The sequence below is a fragment of the Typopeltis vanoorti genome, chromosome 5 (assembly GCF_054136105.1).
Source record: "Typopeltis vanoorti isolate ZY-2024b chromosome 5, IOZ_Tvanoo_1.0, whole genome shotgun sequence".
NCBI lineage: Eukaryota > Metazoa > Arthropoda > Arachnida > Uropygi > Thelyphonidae > Typopeltis > Typopeltis vanoorti.
In genome coordinates this window covers 117419017-117427322 of record NC_143553.1, presented here as the reverse complement: position 1 = coordinate 117427322, position 8306 = coordinate 117419017, and the positions used below count along the sequence as shown (strand labels likewise).

Here is an 8306-nt window from a genome sequence, read left to right as displayed (position 1 = left end):
GATTTTCTTCATTCAGATGACGGGAAAAAGAGTCAAGGACTCAGTCCATTCTCCCAGTTCTTTTAAGAACTTAAGATTTAGTAGCACGGCATGATCGTGACTTGAGTGATCGACCTTGAGATGCAGTGATTAATACCCTTGGAGGGTAATGGATGGCAATGCTGTAGCCAATGAAGTCCTAATTGAGGCTCGGCTATTGCTGTTACCCTCCTGCCATGATCAGAGCTGTAATAGCTCAATAGCACCTTATCCATACACTGTCCTCTACAGATAACGGGGAAGATGATCTTTAAGCCAGTCCTTTTAAGGACTTAAGGATGTAGTAGAGCACACATTTCTTTTGTATGCGTTTGTTGATTTCTTTAATGAGTAACAGTTCTTTAAAAAACTACATTAAATCAGAAAATCATCTATAGCTGGTTATTTTAAGTAGTTTAATCCAAAAGACTAAGACAGCCTTTTGGATTTTCCAATTTCTGTTTTAAGGTTACTTCATTTTAACCGTTGTGCTATCTTTATTTTCATATTCATATTTCCGTGGTTGTTAGTAAGACACTCATTGAATTTTCATGGAAGAACGGCTACATGACATTAGTAATGAAATAAATAATTATTTATTTCATTACTAATGAAATAAATTTAATTCATTAGTAATGAAATTAATTATTTCATTATTAAACTAATTATAATGAAGACATAGATTTTTTAATTTCTAATACCAAGTGGTTTTTCTTGAAAAATTCTAAGAAAAATTATATTGTTCTCAGATGTTACAGAAAACAAAATTCGAAAACTCTTCAAAAGTTTCACGCCCTATAGCCGAGTCTGGATGTGGTGTGATATATTTCTTATGCGTAAAAATGAATGATATTGGATTTATTAATATCAGTATATCCATGAACTAAGCTTCAGTGTCATTATACTCACCTATGTAGAGCATTATTCGTAGGTTGCAAATTTTAAAATCAAGAACGCTTTTTTATCATCTTATATTCTAGTTCTAATCATTACTCATTCTAAGGAGAGTAATCAGCTATTTCTATAGCCGAGTGAGGAATATGTACAAAAATAGTTCAATGGAGAAGATACTCAAATAATTCTTGGTTATTTTATGAATAAAGGACCAGGAATTCAATCATAAAGCTGTAACAATTTTTGCTACTTTTCAATCAACTTGAGTGTAGAATAAATGCAGATATTAAACTCAGGACAAAACAACACATACAGTTTAGCACGTGAATGATCACACCTTACACGCCTTTATGGCTACCAACCAAATTTATTCTGATTTTTTGAAATCGGACCTGAGAAATACATAGAAACAGATTTGCATTCCAAATACAGTTTGGTATCTCAATACTTTACAGCCGATCCAAAAACGGTTTTGTACAATAAATGTAAAAGACATTATCAATATATCTCTCAGTTTGTTAAAAAAAAAAAGAAACACAAAAAAACAAAGAATTTTTATATAAAAAACTAAATAAAAATCAAGCATAGGTAAAACATAATAATTAAAAAACAGTTCACAAGCATGTGATCTTTCCATTAAGATTGTTGAAGAGTAAGATATAGATAATTATTTTAATAACTGCGTGCCTTTCATGTACATAGAATTAATTGTTTGTGTACAATATTTACATATTTTCCCAATATGTTAAAACGATTAAGTTGAGCTAGACATGTTCATAAAAGCCTTGCATACAAAAGCAAAATCTGCTTGAAAACAGTATCGAATCGCTATATATGTATTTATACATACATATGTATGGACAACAATACATTTAGAACTTTAGAATCAAAATATTCTTCATATTAGATTATCTTCTTTTATAGGGGTTTTTATAATATACCGTTGATGTATTAATAATATAAGAAATAACTGAATACACTAACATATATAATATTACTAAATGGAAAAAAAGTAACTATTTAATTAGCATAGCAAATCATATATTAAAGATTAATTTATTCTTCATAACATCCTTGTAGCAATAATGACTAGATAACAAGCAATCTAAATAATAATAAACATTATATCCAACATTTTCTTCTGTCTTTGTTCGTTATGTTCTTGGAAAACCTTTCTTTGGTATATCGATTACAATAAAGTTCTTTTTTTCCCCATTTTGAAAAGAAATATTATTGAACAAATATATTTAATAAAAATGTTTGCCTATGGTCCATGAGACAGCATCATCATAATATATATACAATACTTAGAATGCGTGTGTGTGTGTGTGTGTGTGTGTGTGTGTGTGTGTGTGTGTGTGTGTGTGTGTGTGTGTGTGTGTGTGTGTGTGTGTGTGTGTGTGTGAAATCTTCCCTTAATTCAAAATTAATGGATAATGACCATTATGATGTCATTATAAACTCACATGTGAGACAGTCTTAAATTTTTCTACATAAATGCTCTCTGTTTTAAATAATAGAAAGTTGAGATTTTATTAACGCAAAACAGACAAACCGCAGGAGAACATATTAACAGACAGCCACCATAGTGCTTTAGTTATCTAACCAGTATTTCTCCGTAATCACTTAAATAGTGATAAAATCATGTAGTAGTCAAGCTGTCTATTATTATTATTATTATTATTATTATATGTGACACCTCTAAGAGGTTGCAATGGCTCATCATAAGAGGGCTCTCCCCTCCACACAGTTCACCTTCTCTACCACTTGATCCTCTATCTACATACAATCGCACTTTCCATCATCTACACACAACACCATGTAGCACCAACCAACCAATAATATTTTTGTCTCTAAACGCATGTTCTTAGACGATTTGCCTGTATGCGGGATGAAAAACCAATTTTACGAGATATATGCCACAATTACAAAACCAAGATTTTCAATAAGCTAACGGATTTTCAGATGCAAGTTCTTATTTCAACAGCGCACTAATCAATACGATACGATTAAAACTTTTAATCCAAAAAAAAAAGAAATAAAATAATTATAAATAAAAAATCTACTTTTGTTTTAAATGGAGTCACGTTACTATGAAAACAAATGCTATGCCTTTTTATAAGCTGCTTTAACTACATATGCTCTATTCAGTGGTAAAAAAATAACATTATTATTATTAGTAGTAATTCGTAAATATGTATTGCATTATGTACCAGTAATAAAATATGTTTGAATAGGATATTAGAATTCAGTTAATTTTGTTTTCAGAATATTATCAAATACATTTTCTATAAAATAAAATTAAGGAATAAGTTGTTAGTATATATGAGTTTTGTATCAATAATTTTTAATTACATAAATTAAAGTTTAGTTCGTTATTTATTACTTTTTTATCAAAGTAAAAGACACCTTTAAATACAAAAAAATGATACAACGTGACATCTTTATTGAATTTTCATTTATCATATTAAATTTAACAAAATACATAAATAAATATATACTAGACATACTAAAGTAAGTTTCACGGCTTAAACATGTAACAAAAGTTAGTTATACAGAATCTATTCAAAAACTCCAATATATTTCATCCACCGTTACGTGGACATCGTCAGGGAGATAAACCGTTAACGACATTAAAAAGATGAATCAAATTAATGAATCATAAATCATGCGTATCTTAGATTGTGTCTCGGTCGCAATCTTAAATGTCATGGATACACCAAGACTACAATTCAAAAATTATTGATAATTATCATTTGTCTATTAATTGACTACAATCTGATGTGAAAAGAATTTCGATATCCTATTTTAAAGGAACCTCGAAACAAACAGAAAAGATTCTTCTTAAATTCAATCTATATGCTTCCTTCAAACATCTCGGAAACTGTCTTCCTTCCTATCATCAACAAAGGATACATCACCATCTCTTTTCTTACCAGGTGTCTATCAAGTACCCTACTCAAGTCATCGTTCCTATTTTGGACAGACTGGCAATAATGTCTTGATTCGAATTGAAGAACATCAATGCTATATCATTTTTTGAATTTGACAAGTTTGGTCTTTTTTTTTCACGCTATTGTCACTAGGCACAGAATTCTTTGGAACCAGACAAAACGTCTTCACTTCAGCAAGTTCAAATTCGATCATCTTCTCCTTGAGTCATGCGAAACGTTACGAAATCGTCCAAACCTCTACTGATCAGACTGCATGCCAATATTCAAGTTTTGAGAAGTGATCACTATTAATTGTTTAAGTTTTTTAATTATTAATTATTTAAAAAATTAATCTATTCAACTTACTATAATTGTTCCTTTGAACTCTAGTAGTATAATATTATATCCTTCAGCCGCATCCGAGACACGAGCTAATATGTGCATGATTTATGAATGAGGATTTTGATTCGTCTCTTCAATGTAGTTAACGGTCTATCTCACTGACGATGTCCACGTAACGTTAGACGAAATGAATTTTGAATAAATTCTATATAATTTTTTACATGTGTAAGCCGTGAAACTTAATTTAATATAAATAAATATTAGATTAAATAAACAATTCTTTAAGTAGTAGAATATGTGACTCTTGTGGAAATGTCGAATTTGTCTATTAAATTTATGTATATTAAATATACACATACCGGCCACTGATTTAAGTATAAACGTCACTTATGAATCGTATATGCACAAAATACTTGGCCACCTTCGTCATCACGTGTTCTAGGAAACTATTTAAGAATATTATTGATCAGTAATCATCAATGGTGTTAATCACAATGTGAAAAACAAAGGATCTTTCCGAGTTCGATAAAGGGTTTATTGTGGGTACCCCGTCTGGCTGGAGCCACGGTTTTGAAAACAGCAGAGCTGACTCGTTTCTTCGAAGGTGAAATATACCTGGTGTTTAATCGGGGAAAAATAATCCATTTTTCTTGTCTAAGAGGCTTAACTGTGGTCCAAAGACCACAGTTAACTCTGAGAAAGATTGTACGTAATCGCCTCGTCTGAGAAAGTTTGTACGTACAAACAGAAACCTTCCTGTGTGCAGCAATTCACCGAAACATTTACCGATTTATCAATTGACCGACCTATATTTCACCAAAATATGCGCATGGAATTAAAGAGGATTGGTATTGGTAGTCGCATGCCTATACGGAAACTACTTTAATTTTAATTTTATTTTATTATTATTTTTTATCACTAGAGGTCAAAAATTAACAGCGTAGATTTAATTTACCTTTATAGAGTGCAAGAGCATGTAAAATAGCTTGGTTTCCTATGCATATGTATCTCCCTGATGATCACCTCGATACAGGGGTCGAAACAACAAGTGTTAGTTTATTAATCATAAGTAAAATAATCATTTCAACACATGTGTTTTGTGTCCCTAAATTCGTAAACATGAATACTGGTTTCTGCGAAGTTTCTAATTCAGTGGCCAGTATGTGTATATTACATTATTTGTGGAATTTTCCTCTTTTATATGTTACATATAAACACTGATAAAACATGGGATTCACTGTGAAATTTTCTTCTCATGTATAAGAAGAAAATTCACTATTCAGTCAAGTGACATGATGAACAAAAAATTTATAAAACATTCTTTGACCAATAGGCTTACTGCGCCACATATCATTCACGCAATATCTAATTATATCTAATTATATCCAAATCCTACTTAATCAGAATTTAGTTTTCACTTCTAGATAATTTATAATTTAAGTTCTGTCTCACGTGTGTGCAAAGAAATAGCCAATAACGAATTAACACTGAAATAATATAATCTAGTTCATAATAATATTTATCACTTCGAAAAAAAAAAATGGTGTGCTTAATATCTGCTTCAAAATTTTAAATTTTTATAAGCTGATTGGTTTAGTATTACAGATATAAATTATATATTTAATTTTTATGATTATTTATTCTACTTTTTACATATTTTTATATATATTATATATATACAAGATAATCAATCTTTTGTGTCTATGTATAAATCGTGTCACATGTGCGTGTTTTACTGTAATATTAAACTGAAATATTTATGACATATATATGACATATATTAAGAATTTTGAGTTTTCATATCACGAAATGATTAAACATTGGATGAAGAAAACCTTTTAAGATTATTATTTGATCTTTCGTCTAACATTCCTAGAAACTTTGTCTGAATAATCAGTAATATCGATAATTTGTATGATAATATACAAAAACGGAAATAAAATTTTTACACATGATTTTAGTAAGAAAAATAAGATAACTCGCTTTCCTTTTTTTTTTTTTCACTAATTTAACTTCTCTCAAATAGTTCACGTTAACCACTGGTGTTAACTTGTGCAGGTAGACATATACTTTGCAGACAGAGAAGCAAATTTAGAAGCAAATTCTGAAACAGCTTCCTTTTTTCCCCCTCTTCTGGTACAGTTCACACAGAAAAGACCCGAATCAACAACAGGACGCGAATTGGTAGTTGAAACAAAAAAAAGTATCTTTAACAAATGTGGTACGATCTCTTTTAAGACTGATTGCATAAACGGGTTTACACGGCACGAATGTGTCCACCATCTCCTAGCAACGGGAGTTCAGGGAGTAAGATGGGGAGGTGTGCTTTCTCTCTCTCTCTCTCTCTTTTCCATTCATTTATCAGCCTCAAAATACACAGTCCTACAAAAAGCACCAAATTGGCTTGTAGATGAAATAGGAATGTGCCCAATTTACTGTAAAAAGATGATTCCCCCCTCCCTCTTTTTTTTTAACCTTCTTTAATTTTCTGTATCTCGTCTTAAAAACGTATTTTGTTCGCTTTGAAAGACTGGCATTCCTCTGTGAATACTTTATTTGTCATGATGGGAATACTCGTGAGACAAACCACATCTTAGTGTAAAGTATGCAGGATCCATATTTTCCATCTTTATATGGTATGAAAAAGGTTTGGTTTGGTTGAAGCATTTTCTCACTTCGTGTCAGGAGGACCGTCTGCAAGCAAATTAAGAAAGTTTAGTAATTGATGCAAAGTAGTATATAATTGTAATTTTATTAAAAAGTTTTCTGATTAGTAAGAGTATTAGATATTATTAAGTTAAATATGATTGCAATTTAGTATTATTTAACAACAAATATTATTGTTATTTACCGATTACCAAATACTAATATTATTAATATTAGTATTTGGCATTAGTGTTAGTATTTGATGCAAAATCATATAAAAATCGTAAATATATATTTTTTAATGTTTGGACACAAAATTATAATTGTAGGTGGGAGAAATACTACAATTACATACATAACTAAACTTTAATAAATAAATTATGTGTATGATGCATAATGAACAGGAAAAAAAGATCATTATGTGTGTAACAAAAGTACAATCTATACATAAGTTTCATTGCTGAATAAAGAATTATAAACTTCTCGCAAAAAAAATATTCGTCTATTAACAGATTGTTTCATTAAGTATGATTGTTGTGGCGCAAATTATTTTAATACTTCTTTAAGCTCAAAGTTGTTATTCTTCATAAATAAATTTTATGTTTTTATTTATTTTTTTAAATATTTTTTTCAAGAGGATTTTATTATAACTGCTTTTCTCCTGGGGTATCGAGGCCGCCGCTATATTAGTGGTAACTACTGACCTTGTTTAACATCAGTAATTACCACTAAAATAGTAGTAACTAATATTGTAGAGATAACCACTAAAATAAGACACCAAGAATGTTTATCCAAGTGAATATTTAAATTGTAAACATTAAAAATATTCATTTGCTAGATAATTTTCACGCCAATAAATCTAATTATTTTCCTTGAAATTTCCAAAGAATTTTCAACAATTTTAAAACTGTGGTGTTTCCTCATTCTTCTGTTTCTCCTTGACCTGACAGCTGAAGGAACATAAGAATTCCAATTTCCAATTAAGACTCAGCGTTATTCCATTCATTCCTTCGTACATTTCACTTTGTAACAGATTTAATTTCCAAATATCTCCATTTATATACTTAAATAGCACTAGTACATTTGAAGAAATGAAAAATCCATATTCTCAGTTAAAATTGAAAATGCCAATATAAAACACCCGTAAAATGATAATTTAAGTAATCAAAATATTAATCTGTGAAACTATAGAAATAACACAATCGTTGATAAACAATAAATGTTGTTCATATAAAAATAAGCATATCAACATTTCAAATTTCAAAGTATAAAATATAAGCACAATAAATATTCATAAGAAATTTTTCTCTAACTAACTACTATCTATCTATCTGTAGTTCTTTAGTTCATTCAGAGTATCTTATGTTGTGTGTGTGTGTGTGTGTGTGTGTGTGTGTGTGTGTGTGTGTGTGTGTGTGTGTGTGTGTGTGTGTGTGTGTGTGTGTGAGCATTTCTTACAGACATATGACACGC

General features: G+C 29.9%; 1 protein-coding gene across 1 annotated transcript in view; it reads right to left on the bottom strand.

The window, feature by feature from the left end:
• Positions 1-1259: 1259 nt before the first annotated feature.
• LOC150106745 (uncharacterized) overlaps positions 1260-8306 on the bottom strand; it is a 113284-nt gene continuing 106237 nt past the window's right edge. Inside the window, exon 5 of the mRNA XM_090393312.1 lies at positions 1260-6881. The gene's annotated coding sequence lies outside the window, so the exon portion shown is untranslated. The remainder of the gene's footprint in view (positions 6882-8306) is intronic.